The sequence below is a fragment of the Drosophila yakuba genome, unplaced genomic scaffold, assembly GCF_016746365.2.
Source record: "Drosophila yakuba strain Tai18E2 unplaced genomic scaffold, Prin_Dyak_Tai18E2_2.1 Segkk2_quiver_pilon_scaf, whole genome shotgun sequence".
Classification (NCBI taxonomy): domain Eukaryota; kingdom Metazoa; phylum Arthropoda; class Insecta; order Diptera; family Drosophilidae; genus Drosophila; species Drosophila yakuba.
Genome location: NW_025048801.1, coordinates 54183 through 77181, shown reverse-complemented (window position 1 = coordinate 77181; position 22999 = coordinate 54183). Strand labels below are relative to the sequence as shown.

The window sequence follows — 22999 nt, the reverse complement described above, 5'->3', positions numbered from 1 at the left end:
TTAATTAGCTCTTGATCATTCCTTATTTAATTTTATTAATATTAAGTTAATAAAAATACAAAATTTACTTTATGTTTTAAGTATTTCAATTCAAAAAAAGGAAAGCATTTAAATTAGTGGCATAATACGACACAGCGTCCGAATTATTGAAACAATGGAAATTTCTATATCAATTCTTCTTAGCCACTTTTAATAATTATACGTCTGATCCAGTTTGGTTCGCAGAACGAAATTTTGTGAAGACCTAGCACATTGTTCGGAAAATTGGTCAATAAAGAGTTGGCATCGCTATCTTCCTTGGAGACGGTTCAGAAATTTTCAATATAAATTTAATTGGCAGCCGTCATATTTTTATTCCAGTTTATTGGTCGAAATACTTCCAAGACATAGCGAAAATCTGCGGCAGCGCTGCACCAAATATCCAAGGCAGAGCAAAATAACTAAAGCAGAGCTCAAACAACCCAAGCAGCGAAGAATTAGGCAGAGCAGCGGCAGCGCAGCTCCACATAACCAAAACGGCCGCAGCACTGCGAACACCGCAGTTGCAAATAACTCAAACGAGGTTTGCCATGACGTCACAAAACTGCCAAAACCTCGTGTGCCAATTTGGGGTGGGATTTTCTTCTGCTATAAACATGCAGGAATTTTCTCCAGACGATATATATTATATAAGAAGGCACTGGCACTAAATAGGCACTGGCCACTTTTTATAAATGCACTTGAAATTCACAGAAATTAAATTTATGCGTATGTTTGCCGGTTTTGAACTGATATTATTATATTTAACATGTATATATAATATTTTCAGCAAAATATATAAATTTATTTCACTCACTTGACTTGAACTTATTTGGTCGGCTGCTGTTCTTCGAGTCCGCTGTACTCAGACTCGGCCTAGGCATATATCAAAGCCGATCATGCGACAACCGCAAGTGCAGCCGAAGTCGACAAACATGCGTGGGTGTCGGCACGCACAAACGATGCACTAGCTTATCCAAGGTTACCGAATTAAAGATATGCCACGCTTAAGCTAATTGCTTTCGGAACTAGCAAAAGGGGAAAGAAAAAAGAAACAAATGTTACTGTAGGAAAATGGACACTACAGCTCAAACATTGTTTCCTGGAGTGAGTTCATCAAAATTTCGAGGTCAGTCGATGTGGTCATTAGTGCGAGAGTCGTAGTTTTTTCATTTTACAATCATATTTTAAAACCTTGTGAACACTACCCAAATAAATAAAGTTAATTTGTATTATCCCTAAAAATTATTGGGGGCACGTCCGGAAATATCCAAAGAATATAAAAATTAATATAAGTGCGTTACCACTAACTGTAAATGATAAAATAGATACAACGGCGAAAAAATCATAAAAGACACAGTCCGCAAACTTTTGAAGATTCGGAGAAGAAAAACCATTGGAAAGTGTACATGAAGAAGCATTTTCTAACTCAAAATGTGTTTACCCTGTGTGCGTGAGAATTCGAGAGAACGAAGGAAAACAGGAACAGGCCTGCGACAATTTGACGAAGCAAAACTGGAGCAAATTCTGGATCTTTTCTCGACAAAGACGAGAAAGAAAAGCATCGACGACGTAAGGAGGATCAAGCGTGCACTATAACAACTACGTGTTTCGACAGGGACGACGAAGAAATAAAAACAGGAGCAGCGACGCAAGAAAGAGAAAGGGAGACGCAAAAGGAGGCAAGACTTGGAGCTGGCAATATTGCAACAACTCATTTTGCACAGCGAGGAGTTTTGAACAAATCGACGAAATAACGATGAGCAGCATCAGCGACGTCTGTACCCGACGTAAGAGCATTCGACGAGAGGCGGCGTATTTAACAAATTGGTTTTTAAAAATTGTTTAACATTGTGTAATATTTTTGAGGGGATAGTTTAACATTTAAATTAATTTTCGTTTCGTATGTTTTAGAGGGCATACCGGATGGCAGGATAAATCAATGAGCTAAAGGACGAAATTTCTTATTACGAAAACATAAAGGGAAAAGAAAAAGTAAGGAAATTATTAAAAAAGAGGTGGCAGTAAAACGACACGACGTGAAATTCAGCCTTTTATTCATAAGTACAATGACAACCTTAATAGAACAGTTAATTACAAAAATGGGAGGAGCCAAACGTTTTAGAGAAAAATACTGAATTAGGGCGCCTTCTGGAACTGCGCTCAACGAATGTCCTCCTGCAGATCAACGAGTACGGGAAGATAGTGTTGTGTGCGGATCTCGCTTCCTGCATGACGGGGATCGGGTTCGACAAGGAGCAGGCTCTAAAATTGTCCGCATTGTGCAAGAGCCACTACCTCAACAACAAGCGGATGTTTAAAAAGCTCCTGGACCTAAAAAAAACTGGCTAGAGTGAATGACTTCCTTGGTCCAGCTGGGTCTCAACGAAGTTGCCCGCAAGGCGGAGGAGCTAATGACTCTCTTCAGGGCCGTAGCGGCCACCGAGGACACCGGTATCGACATCACCCATCCTCAGTACGCCACTATGGCCGTGTTCCAGGCCTGCCGCATGGTCAAAAAGAAGGTCTCCAAGTCAAAGCTCATGACCTTCAGTAACCTGCGACCCTCCCAGTTTCAGCAGTTTAAGCAGCAGTGGGAACGCATGATAGCAACGTACCACAAGGAGAGCAAAGTAGCATCAAGCATCGATGTGGATGGTAAACTTAAGGACATCCAGAATGAGAATATCAAGGGCCAGGAGGCGAAGAAGGCACAGAAGCCTCAGGCGGAGGACTACGAGATATGGAAGACGCGAATGCTGGCCATGGCGCAGGCAAAACTGAAGAAATTGGAAGCACCCCAATCCCATATGGATAGTCAACTTCTCGAGGCTTAGGGATTTCTATTTTACATCCATGAAACATTTCCTAGTGAAATTCAGCTTGACTTGAAGGACAGAGTAATGGACATAGAAAATGCTTTATGTGCAGCAGTGAAGGCCACATTGCCAGAGATTGTAAGGGTGACATAGTTTGCTATAATTGCAACCAGAAAGGGCACATATCGAAAAACTGCGTTGGTAAGAAAAATAATGTCATCAAGAATGAGAAAAGTCTATGTTGAAAAAGAGTACAAAAAAAATGTTAGTAGCACATGGTTTGACATTTGTAGCGATGATCGATTCGGGATGCGACTTGTGCTTAATGAGGGAGGATATTTTCAGAAGCTTTAAAGATTTAAAGCTGAAGGCTGTAGGTAAAAATCAGATAGGCATTGGCGAAGGTAAGCTAAGGACAATAGGATGCCGTCTGTCGTCTTCAGAAAAAGTAAAGGATTTCGCTATTCAAAGGAATGCTCTCTGAGATCATCGAAGAGTCCACTTTCTTTGACAAAATTAATCTATCTCACCTGGAAAAGAGTCAGAAGCTAAATGTAGAAAACCTAGTCAAAGATTGTAGACCACCAAAGTCATTAGCGTCTTCAGTTAGTATGAAGATCATATTGAAAGATGATGTACCCGTTTATCAGCGCCCACGACGAACTTCGTACGAGAACAAATGTTTCATTGACAATCAGGTGCAATACTGGCTTTTACAGGGAATAGTTGTACCAAGTTGCTCAGAGTATGCATCACCTGTGGTACTAGTCTCAAAAAAGGATGGATCGAAGAGATTTTGTTGTGACTATCGGAAACTTAACCAGAAAGTCAAGAAGGACAACTTTCCAATGAGCCTGATAGACGATGTTCTGGATAGATTGCAGGGGTCGAAAATTTACCACTCTTGACATAATGAACGGATTTTTTTACGAACCGATCGACAAAGATTCCAGGAAGTTCACAGCTTTCGAGACTCACTACGGACAGTATGAAATTCCCCGGCTGTGTTTTGTCGTTATGTTTCGGAATTCTATCTCATTCAACTCATTCAAAATCAGACAAACGTAGTATACAACTCCGGAGTGGAAGGAGTGTTAGAATGCCCAATAGCATTATTATCGAAGAAGCTGATCAAGGCAATAGTAGTACACAGTCAGTGAGAAATGGTGTTTGGCTGCCATTATCTGCATAATACGGTTCCGAGCTTACGTCATTATTTTACAGTCATCACCGACCATGCGTCGCTTAAGTGGCTGATGTCTCAGACCGATTTGAATTCGAGGCATGCTCGGTGGACTTTGAAACTTCAAGGCTTCAATTTTAAAATTGAGCATAGAAGCGGCAAGCTCAATGTAGTCCCTGATGCTTTATCATGGGTCAATGAGGAAGAGGTTGCGGCTTTAGATGCAAGTCATGGGTTGTTAGTTGATTTGGAGTCTGAACATTTAAGCGATCTTGACTATACGGAACTTGTGGAGAAAGTTAAAGCCAACGTTAGCAGTCTTCCGGACTTAAAAGTAGCTGATGGATTTCTCTACAGAAAGACAGAGCATTTAACAGGAGACCCGGTACATGATAGTTTTTGCTGGAAGTTATGGATTCATAGGGGCCTAGTGCCCAAAGCTCTTAAAAGTGCTCATGAAGATCCCTTAGCTTCACATGGAGGTGTGCATAAAACGTTAGAGAGGCTAAGAAGGTATTATTATTGGCCTAGACTGGTAAAGGACGTGAAGGAGTACATTAAGTCGTGCATTTGGTTCGAGTTAAAAGGTTTTGTGTTTTGCATTGATTATTGTTTTTGCATTAAAAATACCGTTTCAGCGGCAATATTCCTCTAGAATATTCCGAAAATTTGCCAATGAATCTTAGTCCTACTTTAAATTGCAGTCCCATTCCATTTTATACAATAATTAAATTGAAAAAAATTCCGTAATTTAAATAATATTTTATTCTCGATATTAATTGCATATTTTATTGTATACTATTTATAATTGTATTATGTGTTGCTTACTTTAAAAGATTTATTTCCTTTCAGATTTGAATAAAATTGTATAATGTTTTAAAGGAGTTTGAAAGTGGCCGCAGCTAGCTTTGTCTTGTAATGTAGAGTAGCACTGGCAAAAGAGTCGCTCAGGCTATTAAGCGCTGAGGAGGTAAGAGAAAGGTTCTGTTAAAGATGAACATATTTTTCCTGCAGCATTTATATATTAGTGTGAGCGTTTCTCTATCCCGGATAAAGCTTGTTGTTGCACGCAATTATCTTTAGCTAAATTTATGCATAGGCATTCCAAGATCTGAGCAAGACCATCACCCCCGTAGTCGACGAGTCTAAGCCGGACCACCATCTTGAGTGCGCTCAGATTGCGAGTCAACACCTTGCCTGTTATATTTTTTGTCAGTGTAGCGGTTCGTTACATTTATAAATAATATAATTATTAGTAATAATTTTGTAACAAAGTTTGGCGCCCAGCGTGGGGCAACATATATGTTTTATGTGACTCACACACACACAAAAATAATTGTTAGATCTTTCTCCCAGCCAAGGGGTGGGCTAAGACCAAGGTAGGTAGTCGTTTAGCCACGGTTGCTCAAGCTGTTAAAAAACATCATTTATTTCCACTCACAGTTCCTCGGAAGCTTAGGAATACGGAAGAACATTACTCAGTTTTGAAACGTCTAGCCGGCCGCAGACGGCAACATAGGAATAGGAAGTAGACAGACTTGTGTATACTCTACACAGTGCAGCCCGAGTCAGTGCATATCAAACACATAGGACTAGTAGGTGCATTTGCTTTTGAAGCGAGCAGCTGACCACGGATGATAGGCATAGGCAAAGGGGCATCTCATGGGTCTAATTAATTTTGATATTATTTGAAAGTGATTACTGAGCGCTTATTATTCAGTAGAGAAACTCAGGCCACGGGTAATAGTTAAAGGCATAACCCAACAAAAACGGAAGTCCAAAAGCGCCAGCCGCTTGGACTGCAGACAGCGAAGCTTATGTCTGACCACGGCAAGCGTTTCATGTTGTTTTGCTGATTAGCAATAGACAACGCTCTTCAGTTCTTTTGTCATTTATCTTTTGTGCTGAGACCTTTTCCTTGCATATAAGTGCATTTTTAATTGCAAGCATTGCTATGCTTGCTGGCCAGACTTTTGTTATTGATTTTGATTTATATTTAATTTGCGAAACGAAGTTATGAATGATTTTACCGACTTATATTTTTATACTTATGTATATTATATTATTTTCTACGTCTTTAATCCTTGCATATTTAAATACATTTCTATAGATTTCATCTATTGGAAGAAACTTCAAAAATTAAAGATTAAAGAATCTTATTGTGGAACTAGAACAAAATAGATTCCATAGCGATCTCAGGATTCTGAACTTGGAAAGATATTTTTATCCTTTTATTATTTGGAACGTTAATCTTATGTTATAGTATTTAGAAGTTGTATTTTTTTCGGTTTTAATATTATTTATTTTATCTCGTTTTTGTGGCCTGTGAGCGTGCTAGTATTCGTTAATTCGTGGGCTAAAAAAAATGTAAGACAGAAATCATGGAGACAGAAGCTTCAGATTTGATAGCCGTCCGGATAAGGTCGGACAAATCATCCGCAGCTGCGATTCAGCTGGGCTCAAGACGTTCTTGGTAAGGATAAATTCTTATATCGAGTGTAGGCGTTAACCCGGCAGATGCGATTCCTGATTTGATTTGGTCTGCGGCAACGCTAACGTGCTCTTCGATGGGAAGGCACGAGAATTTTTTTGGCGTTATGGCAAAATGTTAGATAACTCGCGTTGGGATTTGCTTACAGAAGCTTTACGCAAACAGTTTCGCGATACGCGCACGGATGTGGATCTAAGAGAGTCAATTAGGGACCGGAAGCAGAAAGAGAGAGTGAGCTTTGAGTGTTTCTATGATGCAATTGTGCAGATAACGGACTGCCTAGAGATTCCAATGCCGAAAAAGATCTGATAGAAACTCTTCACCAGAAATTAGGCTTGAGCTTTTAAACGTAAGCGCAGATTCCGTTCAAAAGCTTCGATATCCGTCGGCGCAGGGAGGGTTTCTTAGAAGACGTTAAGCGTACTTATGGATACCAATAGCTAGCTCCTTTTCGAGCTAGTGCTTGAGTATTTGAGTATTGAGTATTTGAGTATTTCACGCCGATCAAGTAGCCGAAGTAGATGCTTTTGCATTGGTGTGCTGCAAAAATATTTTGCTATGGTTGTGGGGCACCAAACTCCTATGAACCATCCTGCCACAAGGGTAAATAAACATGAAACTGAACACACGACCCAGACAGCAGCCGTCCCCGAGAAAAGCCAGCGAACTTAGATGCCATTTAAAAAACCAATTTGAGGAATTAGACGTAGATACTGACGGCAGTCCGCCGATCTTCTGGCCTTAGATTTTAAAGAAAAAAACAATACCGGACATAACGACTAATTTAGATAAAACATACTCTCGGAACATACTAAGAATTAGTGACTTTTGGCGAGCAGCGAAAACTATTGAGGCTATCGGACATAAAAGTCAGAAAAAGCGCCCGTATGATGAAGTTCGCCTATTAGATAGAGCAGTACTCAACCTTTTACATATTGGTGCGTCCATGAATGCCGTGGGTGGAAGATTGACCGAAGAAATTGTTAGACAGAGGAAGCCATTTAAGAGGGTGGCAACCACTGTAAGTACGGCCGATGGCCAAATGCAAAAAGTGATAGGTCGATTTAAAACGCCGGTTCAGTTCGAGGAAATGATATAAGAGTTAGAATTATGTATTATTCCTTTTCTGAGCCAGGATTTATATTGGGATTGATTTTTGGACCGTATTTGGACTCTTGCCACCGGAAATGAGTATAGAGGAATTCCAAGTGACGCTCATGTCTTGTCTGATATCCAACGAGCCAAGTTGCAACTTGCTTGCAGGCAATTATTGACCAATTTTCTTCTTTCGCTGTTTTGGGTTTGGGAAAAACAAGCATGCTTTCCCATTCTATAGATGTTGAGGAAGTCAAGCCAGCTGTTGAGAAATAACTCTTCAAGGAAGTTAATCATATGATTTTTTTCTTTTTAATTCCTTCTTATTCCTCTCGGGAACTTAGGGCTTCTACGAGAGCCTTCTATCTAACTCTGTTTTGTGCTGTCTGTTTAGCATTTTCCCATGTGATGTTTATTTGGGCAAGTTCTTGTTGAGCGGTTCTTCTCCATGTTGCTCTTGGCCTTCCTACCCTCCTACTTCCTTGGGGGTTTCAGTCCAGTGCCGTCCTTACTATGCTACGAGGGTTTCTCCTGAAAGCATGCCCTATCCACATCCATTTCTTCTTCCTTATTTGGGTGTGTATCGGGGGCTCGCTCGTTACGCACCACAGCTCTGTGTTGGCTATTCTGTTTGGCCAGGATATCCCACATATGATTCTCAGGAATGTGTTGCTGAAAACCTGCAGTTTCTACGTTACTTTCTTCGTTGCGAGCCATGTCTCTTTCCGTATAGCAGTATGGATTTAACACACGCATTGTAAATCCGGAGCTTTGTTCGCCGGCTTATTTCTCTGTTTTCCCAAATGCGGTATAGTCTTCCAAAAGCTGAGCGGGCTTTGCCAAGGCAACTCGAGACATCATCATCCACTCCACCATTGTTGGATATTATGGTGCCAAGGTATGGGAAACTGTTGACGAACTCGATTGGGTTCCCGTGTATGATGATGCTTCCTTGGTTGGAGTGGTTGAATCGCATAGCTTGTGTTTTATGAGATATAAGACAGATGTCGTTCGCATAGTCCAAGTCCTCAAGTTGTCTGGTAAGGCTAAACGTAATTCCGCGCTTGGACGAGCATACTTCGCTCATTAACTCGTCGACCACGTTGAAGAGTAGAGGTGATAACGGGCATCCTTGCCGAATTCCGGTGTTCGTCTGGAAAGGTTCACTAGTTTTCCCGTTGTGCAGTACCGGCAAGTTGGCATCGTCATACATCGACTTGATGATAGCGATGAGGTTCGCCGGTACTCCTTTCCTTGCAAGTGATCGCCATATTGCTGCCCTTTCAACTGAGTCGAACGCCTTCTTGAAGTCGATGAACAGGAGATAAACCGGGGCTCTCCATTCCAGAGCTTGCTCGGTAATTATGCGTAGTGTGTTTGACTAAGGTCGCCTTTCCTGGGAAGCTTCACGATGATTCCGCTTTTCCAGGAGTCAGATACAGTCTCGCCTTCCCATATGCGTGCGAAATGTGGATGCAGCGTATCAGCTATCAGCTGAGTGTCAACTTGAAGCAGTTCGGCTGGTATTCCCACTTGGTGGCGCAATGCTTCTATAGTCCGTAGCCACGTTTGGTGATGTGGTATGGCTAATTCCCATGAAGTGTTGGCGCCATCTCCGGATTTGTGCATCATTATTGGACAATAGGTTGCTTACTAGGTCTCTGACTGGCTGGTTCCGTCTGTGGTGGGTTCTGGCAATCCGTGCAATCTGCTGGTATAACGAGCGCATGTTGTTCCCGCCGGCTGCTTGTTCTTGCGTCTGTCGCAATATTATCCAGTAGCGCTCGTTTGTCCTTTCTGGCAGTATTTTTCACAGATCTGCACAGTTCGCGATATTCATCACGATTCTGTGTGAGCTGGTCCGCCAGCGGCTTCAGATTGTTCCTCCTTCTAATCAGATCCCAGGTCCCTTCAGATATCCAGCCTGCTCTTCCACGTTGTTGCAGTCCAATTATTTGCTTGGCTGCGGTCCTTAGCTGTCTGCAGGTGCGCTCCCAAGGTTGGTCTTTTAGGGGGATCAGTTGTTCCCGCAATGTGGACGTCATTCTCGTCCTCAGAGTGGAGTCTCTAAGGAGGTGCAGGTTTAAGGGGGGCGCTCGTCGGTGTTGGCTGGTATCAGTGTTCCTTGAGTAGTTGCGGTTCAACTTTATTTCAAGTTCTCCAATGACCAACTCATGATCACTGTCTATAGATGCTCCCATTTTGTTCCGAACGTCCAGTAGTGAGTGTCTCCATTTCCTGCTAATGCAAATGTGGTCGATCTGGTTGCGCGTGTTACCACTAGGAGATGTCCAGGAGTATTTGTGGACATCTTTGTGTGGGAATATTGCGCCGCCGATGACCAATTGGAATATTTGACAGAGTTCCACTAATCTCTCTCCGTTGTCATTGCGAGTCCCAGTTCCATGTTGGCCCATGACAGATCTTAGTCCGGTGTTCGTGGGGGACCCCGTTTTGCTCCATATGGTGCGGAGAGGGGGTGAAGTGGTTGGGCAAGAGTAAGCTGCTGAAGGTTGTTGTATTAGGCATTATGGATGGAAGAATACTCTCTAAAAACTAGAAAAGTATCTTTTTGAGAGGAAAGTTTGAGTGGCCATGTTCTCGTCATGGGTGGGGTTTGAACCCACGACCTCGTGTTTGACAGGTAGTTGCGCTATCCACTACACATCGACGCCCCACATCATATGATTCAGCTCGAGGTAATTGAGTAATCAGGTAGGTACAGAAACCAGAAAGGGTGCGACTGTGCCTCGAAAGCAGAAAGGTGAACGCAAAGACAAAGAAAGACTCGTATCCTTAGCCACAAATAGATGCTATATTGAGTCGTCTACCTAAAGCCAATTTTATTTCTAGCCTGGACCTCAAAGATGCCTATTGGCAAATTCCACTAGACCTGCAGTCGCTCGAGAAAACCGCACTCACAATTCCTGGCAAGCCATTATATCAGTACACAGTGATGCCTTGATGATGGCGAAGAATGCCCCATAGCATTTTTCTCAAAGAAGCTGAACTAGGCGCAAAAGTCGTACACAGTCAGCGAGAAAGGGTGTTTGGCTGCCATTATCTGCATAAAACGGTTCCGAGCTTACGTCATTATTTTACAGTCATCACCGACCATGCGTCGCTTAAGTGGCTGATGTCTCAGACCGATTTGAATTCGAGGCATGCTTGGTGGACTTTGAAACTTCAAGGCTTCAATTTTAAAATTGAGCATAGAAGCGGCAAGCTCAATGTAGTCCCTGATGCTTTATCATGGGTCCATGAGGAAGAGGTTGCGGCTTTAGATGCAAGTCATGGGTTGTTAGTTGATTTGGAGTCTGAACATTTTAGCGATCTTGACTATACGGAACTTGTGGAGAAAGTTAAAGCCAACGTTAGCAGTCTTCCGGACTTAAAAGTAGCTGATGGATTTCTCTACAGAAAGACAGAGCATTTAACTGGAGACCCGGTAGATGATAGATATACCCGTTACTCGTAGAGTAAAAGGGTATACTAGATTCGTTGAAAAGTATGTAACAGGCAGAAGGAATTGATTCCGACCATATAAAGTATATATATTCTTGATCAGGATCAATAGCCGAGTCGATATGACCATGTCCGTCTGTCCGTCTGTCTGTCCGTCCGTATGAACGCTGTGATCTCAGGAACTACAAAAGCTAGAAAGTTGAGACTAAGCATACAGACTCCAGAGACATAGACGCAGCGCAACTTTGTCGATTCACGTTGCCACGCCCACTCTTACGCCCACAAACCGCCCAAAACTGCCACGCCCACACTTTTGAAAAATGTTTTGATATTTTTTCATTTTTGTATTGGCCTTGTAAATTTCTATCGATTTGCCAAAAAACTTTCTGCCACGCCCACTATTACGCCTACAAACCGCCAAAAACTGTGTTTAAGACCCTCCTACTCCCTTCCACTAGCTGAGTAACGGGTATCAGATGGTCGGGGAACTCGACTATAGCGTTCTCTCTTGTTTTTGTTGAAAGTTATGGATCCATAGGGGCCTAGTGCCCAAAGCTTTTAAAAGTGCTCATGATGATCCCTTAGCTTCACATGGAGGTGTGCATAAAACGTTAGAGAGGCTAAGGAGGTATTATTCCAAAAACTTTACGTCGATTTTTTAGGACCGTATACCAGGTCAAGGAGTGGAAATATAGGGATATTCATTGTGCTAGATCATTACATTTCCTAAAAGCTGTGAAAAACTTGACAGCTGATGTAGTAGTTAAATATATGCAGCAAGATCTATCTCATACTTTCGGTGTCGCAGACACCATTATCTCAGATAATCGGTCTCAATTTAAATCAGAAGCATTTCAGAAGCTTATACGGGAGCATAAGATTGCCCTCTTCCTGCTGCTTACACCCACAAGCGAATGCATCCGAGCGGGTAAATCGTTTCGTCATCGCTGCCATACGATCGTATGTGCGGAGCGATTAAAAGGATTGAATTGAGCAGCAGTTGCAGTGCCCTCAGATCGGCGGTTCACTCCAGCTTAGAAACATTACCCTATTATGAAGTTATGAAGAAGCAGTTCGTGAAAAACGAGAAAAGGTGCAATTAGCCCTTAAAAGAGGTATCTTTCAGTGAAGGCCAGAAAGTCTATTCATCCTTCGTGAAGGCAAGTGTGAAAAAGAAAATTGGTTAAGTGTATTACGATTTTGAGGATTTGCAGGTGCGTTACGTTAACAGGTTCCATTCTATGGACATCAAGCAGTAGCCTCGCAAGCTGTTTTATCAGTCTTGGAGTCTGTTCTTGCTGAGGGGTATTTTTGTAGCGCTTACTTAGGAAAGTAAAGATTCTTTTTAGCGCCATCTGTGGGTCAGACGAAATTCGAGGAATTGTGTTGCCGCTAAGGCAAGATAGGGTACTAAGGCAAGATAGGGATAGCAACCGTGGCTAACATCAACTGTGTCCATTTCACACACCGCATAAATAAATCCAATTTCGCCAGAGAGGGAAGATTCGATGCAGCAGCCCGAATAGAAATAGAGCTTTTATGATGGGGACCGAAAGCACATAGTTTGCGGCTGAGCCGAGCGTATTAGTTTCGAGTTGCTCCGCCCACCTATTAGTTGTCTCCGCCGCGAACAGCCCGCGCTATCTCCCCACCGGTAATGAATCTTTCAAAGGCCCCAAAGATAGGCCTAGAAAAATAAAAGTGCTGTTGAAAGCATAAAGTGCGCGCCAAATTTTCAATGTTAATCTTCCCGACTTTGGTTATGTCCCTAGTTGTTGTTGCCCGTGAATTTCTTTTCTCCCTATTCTAGCTAGCACTTCAACGAAGAAAGCGCTTTCATCGGTGGATGTGGATAGTGCGGTGAGTGTTAAACATAAAACATCACGAGTGTTGATAATGCAAAAAAAAAGATAATCTGAAAAGAAAGAAACATAAATTTTGACCAAAATGAAGGGAAGGAAAAACTATGATAAGAGAGCATAAATAAGGTAATTTGGTTTGAGTTAAAAGGTTTTGTGTTACCCTTTCAGCGGCAATATTCCTCTAGAATATTCCGAAAATTTGCCAATGAATCTTAGTCCTAGTATAATCCTCCTTAGTATAATTTTTTTAAGAAGTTTGAAAGTGGCCGCAGCTAGCTTTGCCTTGTAATGTAGAGTAGCACTGGCAAAAGAGTCGCTCAAGCTATTAAGCGCTGAGCTTAAGCGACCATTGGTAGCGACCATTGGTAGGGTGGGATAGAGACGAGCCTCCAGAACATCAGAGGAGGTAAGAGAAAAGTTCTGTTAAAGATGAACATATTTTTCCTGCAGCATTTATTTATTAGTGTGAGCGTTTCTCTATCACGGATAAAGCTTGTTGTTGCACGCAATTATCTTTAGTTAAAATTACGCATACGAATTTTATACGAGGTCAGTCGTTCATTAGTGAGAAAGTCGTAGTTTTTTCATTTTACAATCATATTTTGCTTATGAACATTACCCAAATAAGTTAACTTAATTATTATTATCCTTACATGTATAAACTTTATTTCCTGCGTCATCCAAGAAATTGGTTAGTAGCCTCGGTTTCAGTTTGAACTTTTGTTTCATTTATGTTCCAATTTTATAAGGGGGTTACGTAAAATGAGCTTTCTCTAATTAGGGTGGCTATTTTGTTCAACATAAACTTCATAGAAAAAACACACTTTATAAGACTGACTCTATTGTAATGACAAAAATCAGCTAAAAAGCTTCAAGGGTCTGCAAGTCGTACTAAAGGGCATAGAGCCTGATGTAACACCAGACGAAATAAAGCTGGCGCTACAGGATAAAGGATTTACCGCAAAATCAGTCATCAACATCTTAAACAAAAATAGACAGCCGCAACCACTCTTCAAGGTTGAACTTGCACCTGAGGCAAAGTTGCCGAAAAGAAACGATGTGCATCCAATCTACAAACTCCAATTTTTACTACATCGTAGAATCACTGTAGAAGAACCTCACAAACGTAACAATCTGGTACAATGTATAAACTGCCAAGAATACGGCCATACAAAGCCTTACTGTAAGCTGCGCCCAGTGTGCGTAGTCTGTGGCGAGCTCCACGACAAAGCCAGCTGCAGTGCACCCAAAGAAGACTCAAGCAGAAAAAAGTGTGGCAACTGTGGAGGCAATCACACAGCCAACTACAGAGGCTGCCCAGTTTACAAAGATCTCAAAAGCCGCATTAACCAGCGCGTAGCCACTGTACGCCCACAAACGCACCGATCACAAAAATACGCCCCCAAAACAACCCAGAAGTTTTCTTCTCTACCGCAGCCAAAAAACGCGTCATATGCAAGCGCTCTAAGATCAGGTCTAGAGCCCCCAGCCTCCAATGCGCCATGTTCACAAGCCAAATATGTGGACTTCAATTCGGTACAAGACAAAAAGCCAATGGAACAACAACAAAGCAATTTCGGAGCAATGATACTTACCTTGCAGCAGAGAATGACGGAGTTTAAGGCGTTTATGCGGACAACCATGCAAGATCTAATGCGCAATGAAATCATGTTGATACAATTATATATATACAATACGCTAAGAATCTCTACGTGGAACGCCATGGCGTTTCACAGCACAAACTTGAGCTAGCTCAGTTCCTACTCGAAAAGCACATCGACGTAATGCTACTTTCGGAAACACACCTCACAAACAAATATAACTTCAACATAAGAGGATATATTTTCTACGGAACCAATCACCCTGATGGTAAGGCCCACGGCGGGACCGGGATTTTGATAACAAGCCGTCTCAAGCACCACTATCATGTTGAGACCATCTACAAAAGCTATCTACAAGCAACATCATTAAAAATTCATTTGGATAATGGTAACCAGCTTACTTCAGCTGCTGTTTACTGCCCACCTCGTTTCACTTTATGTGAAGACTAATTTATGTAATTCTTCAACTCACTTGGAGAACATTTTATAGCAGCTGGGGACTATAATGCCAAGCACACACACTGGGGGTCCCGACTCGTGAATCCAAAAGGAAAACAGCTCCATTATAAAAGCAAACAACAAGCTCGACCACGTTTCTCCTGTCACACCTACATACTGGCCTACTGACCCCAAAAAAACTACCTGATCTAATTGAGTTCGCAGTCGAACAACTTTTTCTCGAAAAACGGCGCCTACGGCGAGAATCGCAGTCCTCCAGATCACCGTCAACAAAACAAAAGTTAAAAGACGCCACACGCAAACTTACAAAAGCTTTAAAGCAAGAAGAAGAGCTTGCCCAACGTACTTATATTGAAAAGTGATCAACATCCAGTACAAAAAACTCACTGTGAAAAGCTCACCCAACTCTTGGCTCACCCACAGTACCAGTGGTCCCTATTAGAAACCACACAGGTGGTTGGGCCCGTAGCGACAAAAATAGAGCCAGCACATTTGCCACTCATCTACAAAAAGTCTTCCAACCGAATTCTGCAACAAACACGTTCGAAATTCCGCCCGCAACAGACGACTCCCAGCATCATCATGCACCAGTTGTGTTTCGCTCAAACGAAATCTCAAAAATCATCAAATAACATCTGAACCCAAAAAAATCTGCAGGGTGCGACCTAATTACCCCTAAGATGATTATTGAGCTGCCTTACTGTGCCGTATGCAGCATTACCCAGCTCTTCAACGCCATCAACAAACTTGGCTGACAGTTTCAACATTTGCGGATGACACAGCTATTCTCAGCCGCTCCAGATGCCCAATCAAAGCATCATCTCAGCTAGCAATCTACCTTTTCGACGTGGAAAAGTGGTTATCCGACTGGCGTATAAAGGTAAACGAACAAAAATGCAAGCAAGTAACTTTCACCCTTAACAGGCAAGATTGTCCACCGCTCACGCTGAACAACGTCGCACTTCCACCAGCAAACTAAGTGACTTATCTGGGAGTACACCTCGATAGAAGACTAACTTGGCGCCAACACATCGGAGCCAAGAGAACCCACTTAAAACTGAAGGCCAACAGCCTTTATTGGCTTATCAACTCCCGCTCACCACTCAGTTTGGACTTCAAGGTGCTGCTCTACAACTCAGTGCTAAAACCAATCTGGACTTAAGGCTGCCAGCTGTGGGGAAATGCCAGCTCTACAACTCAGTGCTAAAACCAATCTGGACTTAAGGCTGCCAGCTGTGGGGAAATGCCAGCAACAGCAACATCGATATCGTTCAGAGAGCCCAGACGAAGATATTGAGAACTATCACCGGGGCACCGTGGTATGTTCGAAACGCCAACATTCACAAAGATCTAAACGTGCCACTTGTAAAAGACGAAATTGCGGAAAAAAAGGAAAAGTACCTTAACAAGCTATCAACGCATCCTAACCAGCTCGAGAGGAGTCTAACAAGGCTAAGCAGCCGATCACGCTTACGTCGAAACGACTTGCCAACCCAGCAGTAATTTCTTTTTTTTAGGGCCTCTTTTATAAGTTTAAGAAATGTACTGGTAATTAGTATTTACACTTAAGATTTGTTAACTTGTTGTTAGTTTTTGGTACTGAAAAGATACAACAAATAAAAGCTCCAAACCGGAAAAAAGAAAAAATGTTGCCACGCCCACTCTAAGGCCCACAAACCGCCCAAAACTGCCACTCCTACGCTTTTGAAAAATAATCTTTTATTTTTCATTTTTTTATTGGTCTTGTAAATTTCTATCGATTTGCTAAAAAAAATTTTTTATTTGTTATTTGGCTTTCCAGTTTCCATTGATATTACATACATTTTGGCCCACTCTAACGCTCACCACCTGGTTCACTACCTTATTCAGTTACCAAAATTAATACATATGTCAAAAGGATTTAGAATAATAATAATAAGTTTTGAAGATTTTAATTTAACAATGGCAACCGGAGGTTCAGCACCAATCCTTTCTGCGGGCGGGATATCCAACGCCAGCAATCTGACAATGGAATTAATTAACCGATTAATAGGTGTAAATTGGTCACGGAACTGGAATGATCGAAAAGATTTGCGAAACTGAAAATAAATTAATTTTTGTATGCATCAGCTGATGACATGATTTGGTTATTGAAACCTTTTTTATACAAAAACTTAATACAAAACTAATAATACAGCTATTTACAATTTTTGTTTTAAATATTTAGTTCTTAATGGATATTCGTTATATGCAGATTAAATATCCATTTGTGTTACTGAAACTGATATTATTAAAGTTCACCAAATAAACGGAAAAAAGAAGAAATTTATTGTGGGAGTTTTCGCTAGAAGTAAATTAAATAAGAACATCCATGCACAAACGCCTTTGGAGTTATAAATGTTTGCTCCGTTTTTAAGGAATTCTATCTTACTTTCGATGTTTTTGTTTACTGCAAGAAAATTAAAATTATAAGTAAAATTATATTGCATTAAATGTATAGTATTTGAGCAATCAAATTACTGTTAAATTATCATAAAAACTATTAAACATACATAGGTCTTCTGTGTTTATAAAATCTTCTGACACGCTCTCCAGTGTGAAGTAACCAGTGAAATTGAAGGGATAGAAGGGCAGATAAACTCTAGCAAAAAGGAAATCGCAAATTATAAAATCCAAACAATCGACCCAACTGTAAAATGTGAAACTACCCTAGAGGTAGTTAATTCTTTACCAAAGTTAACAGGAGAAATAACCCAATATGTAGACTGGAGAGAAGCGGCAGAAACCGCCATGAGACTTTATAAAATTCGAAGCGAACAGTATTTTATCGCTTTAACAATTCTACGTAATAAAATCATGGGAGCAGCACATTATGCTCTAACTAACCATGGAACAGTTTTAAACTTCCAAGCAATTCTTTCCAGGTTGGATTTTATTTATAACGATAAAAGACCACCAAGGACCATTACAGAATTCTACATCGAAGTAAACAAGAAAATGACATTACTAATAAATAAAACTATAATGACATATGGAAAAGACAGCGAAATAACCAAAGGAACGAATAAAACAATTAGGAGCAACGCTCTTAGAATTTTTATTTCTGGATTAAACGGTTCAATCTCACAAGCACTATTGGCTCTAAACCCACCAGACTTTCCAAATGCTTTGGCAAAGTGACATGAATTAGAGTCTTACAACTTTCGAGCCCAATTTGTAAATAGGTATTATGGATTTAGGAATAAAAATAAAGGTCAGGGAACCTAAGATTTAATATAGTAAATTCAAGACAGAATAATAATAATAACAGAATGAATAATAATTGGAATAATAGCCAGAATAATAATTGGCCGCAAAACGGGTACTTTGGGCAAAAAAATAATTGGAATTCAAATAAAAATTCTAAGGTTCAACCCCCACCAGAACAAATGGAAGTAGAAAGTTTCAAAACGTATCAAAATCGTCCGAATAATAATTACTATCGTCCGAGTAATAATTATAACAGAGGGTATAATAATAACTGGAGGAATTATAATAATTTTGCACAAAGAAATATTTATAATCAAAACCAAGCACAAACAAGAGAGAACGCTATAGTCGAGTTCCCCGACTATCTGAAACCCGTTACTCAGCTAGTGTAGGTGCGAAGGACAGTTTTTGGCGGTTTGTGGGCGTTAGAGTGGGCGTGGCCAAAAGTTTTTATGCAAATAGATAGAAATTTACAAGACTAATACAAAAATGAAAAAATATCAAAACATTTTTCAAAAGTGTGGGCGTGGCAGCTTTGAGCGGTTTGTGGGCGTTAGAGTGGGCGTGGCCAAAAGTTTTTATGCAAATAGATAGAAATTTACAAGACTAATACAAAAATGAAAAAATATTAAAACATTTTTCAAAAATGTGGGCGTGGCAGTTTTGGGCGGTTTGTGGGCGTTAAAGTGGGAAAAAGAAAAAATGTTGCCACGCCCACTCTAAGGCCCACAAACCGCCCAAAACTGCCACTCCTACGCTTTTGAAAAATAATCTGATATTTTTTCATTTTTTTATTGGTCTTGTAAATTTCTATCGATTTGCTAAAAAAAATTTTTTATTTGTTATTTGGCTTTCCAGTTTCCATTGATATTACATACATTTTGGCCCACTCTAACGCTCACCACCTGGTTCACTACCTTATTCAGTTACCAAAATTAATACATATGTCAAAAGGATTTAGAATAATAATAATAAGTTTTGAAGATTTTAATTTAACAATGGCAACCGGAGGTTCAGCACCAATCCTTTCTGCGGGCGGGATATCCAACGCCAGCAATCTGACAATGGAATTAATTAACCGATTAATAGGTGTAAATTGGTCACGGAACTGGAATGATCGAAAAGATTTGCGAAACTGAAAATAAATTAATTTTTGTATGCATCAGCTGATGACATGATTTGGTTATTGAAACCTTTTTTATACAAAAACTTAATACAAAACTAATAATACAGCTATTTACAATTTTTGTTTTAAATATTTAGTTCTTAATGGATATTCGTTATATGCAGATTAAATATCCATTTGTGTTACTGAAACTGATATTATTAAAGTTCACCAAATAAACGGAAAAAAGAAGAAATTTATTGTGGGAGTTTTCGCTAGAAGTAAATTAAATAAGAACATCCATGCACAAACGCCTTTGGAGTTATAAATGTTTGCTCCGTTTTTAAGGAATTCTATCTTACTTTCGATGTTTTTGTTTACTGCAAGAAAATTAAAATTATAAGTAAAATTATATTGCATTAAATGTATAGTATTTGAGCAATCAAATTACTGTTAAATTATCATAAAAACTATTAAACATACATAGGTCTTCTGTGTTTATAAAATCTTCTGACACGCTCTCCAGTGTGAAGTAACCAGTGAAATTGAAGGGATAGAAGGGCAGATAAACTCTAGCAAAAAGGAAATCGCAAATTATAAAATCCAAACAATCGACCCAACTGTAAAATGTGAAACTACCCTAGAGGTAGTTAATTCTTTACCAAAGTTAACAGGAGAAATAACCCAATATGTAGACTGGAGAGAAGCGGCAGAAACCGCCATGAGTCTTTATAAAATTCGAAGCGAACAGTATTTTATCGCTTTAACAATTCTACGTAATAAAATCATGGGAGCAGCACATTATGCTCTAACTAACCATGGAACAGTTTTAAACTTCCAAGCAATTCTTTCCAGGTTGGATTTTATTTATAACGATAAAAGACCACCAAGGACCATTACAGAATTCTACATCGAAGTAAACAAGAAAATGACATTACTAATAAATAAAACTATAATGACATATGGAAAAGACAGCGAAATAACCAAAGGAACGAATAAAACAATTAGGAGCAACGCTCTTAGAATTTTTATTTCTGGATTAAACGGTTCAATCTCACAAGCACTATTGGCTCTAAACCCACCAGACTTTCCAAATGCTTTGGCAAAGTGACATGAATTAGAGTCTTACAACTTTCGAGCCCAATTTGTAAATAGGTATTATGGATTTAGGAATAAAAATAAAGGTCAGGGAACCTAAGATTTAATATAGTAAATTCAAGACAGAATAATAATAATAACAGAATGAATAATAATTGGAATAATAGCCAGAATAATAATTGGCCGCAAAACGGGTACTTTGGGCAAAAAATAATTGGAATTCAAATAAAAATTCTAAGGTTCAACCCCCACCAGAACAAATGGAAGTAGAAAGTTTCAAAACGTATCAAAATCGTCCGAATAATAATTACTATCGTCCGAGTAATAATTATAACAGAGGGTATAATAATAACTGGAGGAATTATAATAATTTTGCACAAAGAAATATTTATAATCAAAACCAAGCACAAACAAGAGAGAACGCTATAGTCGAGTTCCCCGACTATCTGAAACCCGTTACTCAGCTAGTGTAGGTGCGAAGGACAGTTTTTGGCGGTTTGTGGGCGTTAGAGTGGGCGTGGCCAAAAGTTTTTATGCAAATAGATAGAAATTTACAAGACTAATACAAAAATGAAAAAATATCAAAACATTTTTCAAAAGTGTGGGCGTGGCAGCTTTGAGCGGTTTGTGGGCGTTAGAGTGGGCGTGGCCAAAAGTTTTTAAGCAAATAGATAGAAATTTACAAGACTAATACAAAAATGAAAAAATATTAAAACATTTTTCAAAAATGTGGGCGTGGCAGTTTTGGGCGGTTTGTGGGCGTTAGAGTGGGCGTGGCAACCTAAATCGAAAAACTTGCACTGCGTCTATGTCCCTGGAGTCTGTATACTTAATCTGAACTTTCTAGCTTTTGTTGTTCCTGAGATCTCGACGTTCATACGGACAGACGGACAGACAGACAGACGGACAGACGGACAGACGGACATGGCCAGATCGACTCGGCTACTGATCCTGATCAAGAATATATATACTTTATATACTAAAATTGAAAAGTTTGGGATCAAAAAGTTCTGAACACGCTGACGATATTAATTCCGTCAATTTACAATTGAAAAGTTATGAATCAATAAATCCTGATCACACCGACGTTGAATTATCCGTCAACAATTAAACTAATAGTTTGGGATCCACAAATCCTGAACACGTTGTCGTTGAATTTTCCGACAAAGAAAAAACTCATAATCTAATAATAACTTGAAATCAATTAAAAGATTTCGAAAATAAAAGAAAAGAGAACGCTATAGTCGAGTTCCCCGACTATCTGATACCCGTTACTCAGCTATTGGAAGTGCGAAGTGACAGTTTTTTGCGGCTTGTGGGCGTTAGAGTGGGCGTTGCAACATGAATCAAAAAAACTTGCGCTGCGTCTAAGTCTCTGGAGTCTGCGAGCTTAATCTCAACTTTCTAGCTTTTGTAGTTCCTGAGATCTCGACGTTCATAGGGACAGACGGACAGACGGACATGGCCATATCGACTCGGCTATTGATCCTGATCAAGAACATATATACTTTATATGGTCGAAACGCTTCCTTCTGCCTGTTACATACTTTTTAAGGAATCTAGTATACCCCTTTACTCTACGAGTAACGGGTATAAAAATGTAAGACAAGAGGCCCGAAAACCGTTAAATCAGTTTCAACAAGAACTGTTATTAACAACGGGGAGGTAAACATTACATGAGTCATTAAAAGTTTTGATAAGACACGACATATAATCGAATATGATACGCCAGAAAATTTAACAAGAGAGAACGCTATAGTCGAGTTCCCCGACTATCTGATACCCGTTACTCAGCTAGTGGAAGGGAAAAGGAGAGTCTTAAACAAAGTTTTTGGCGGTTTGTAGGCGTTATAGTGGGCGTGGCAGAACGTTTCTTGGCAAATCGATAGAAATTTACAAGACCAATATAAAAATGATAAAATATCAAAACATTTTTCAAAAGTGTGGGCGTATCAGCTTTGGGCGGTTTGAGGGCGTTAGAGTGGGCGTGGCAAAAAGTTTTTTGGTAAATCGATAGAAAATTACAAGACTAATACAAAAGTGAAAAAATTTCAAAACATTTTTCAAAAGGGGTGGGCGAAGCAGTTTTGGGCGGTTTGTGGGCGTGGCAAAAAGTTTTTTGGTAAATAGATGGAAAATTACAAGACTAACACAAAAATAAAAAAATTTCAAAATATTTTTCAAAAGGGTGGGCGTAGCAGTTTTGGGCGTTAGAGTGGGCGTGGCAACACGAATCGACAAACTTGCGCTGCTTCTATGTCCCTGGAGTTTGTATGCTTAATCTCAACTTTCTAGCTTTAGTGGTTCCTGAGATCTCGACGTTCATACGGACGGACAGACGGACATGGCCAGATCGACTCGGCTATTGATCCTGATCAAGAACATATATACTTTATATGGTCGGAAACGCTTCCTTCTGCCTGTTACATACTTTTCAACGAATCTAGTATACCCTTTTACTCTACGAGTAACGGGTATAATAACAATATTAAGAGAATATCTACAACCAAACATAACGGTAGGAATTTATTGCACTTTAGAAGATCTTTATCATATTTAATTACCTTTTGTCTAA

The 22999-nt window shown here is 40.1% G+C and overlaps 1 protein-coding gene and 1 pseudogene across 4 annotated transcripts in view; both read left to right on the top strand.

Moving 5' to 3' along the window:
- The window catches only part of LOC26535090 (lachesin), a 286736-nt gene that overhangs the window by 225374 nt on the left and 38363 nt on the right, over positions 1-22999 (top strand). The window lies entirely within an intron of this gene.
- Positions 1889-2896, top strand: LOC6540068 (annotated as a pseudogene).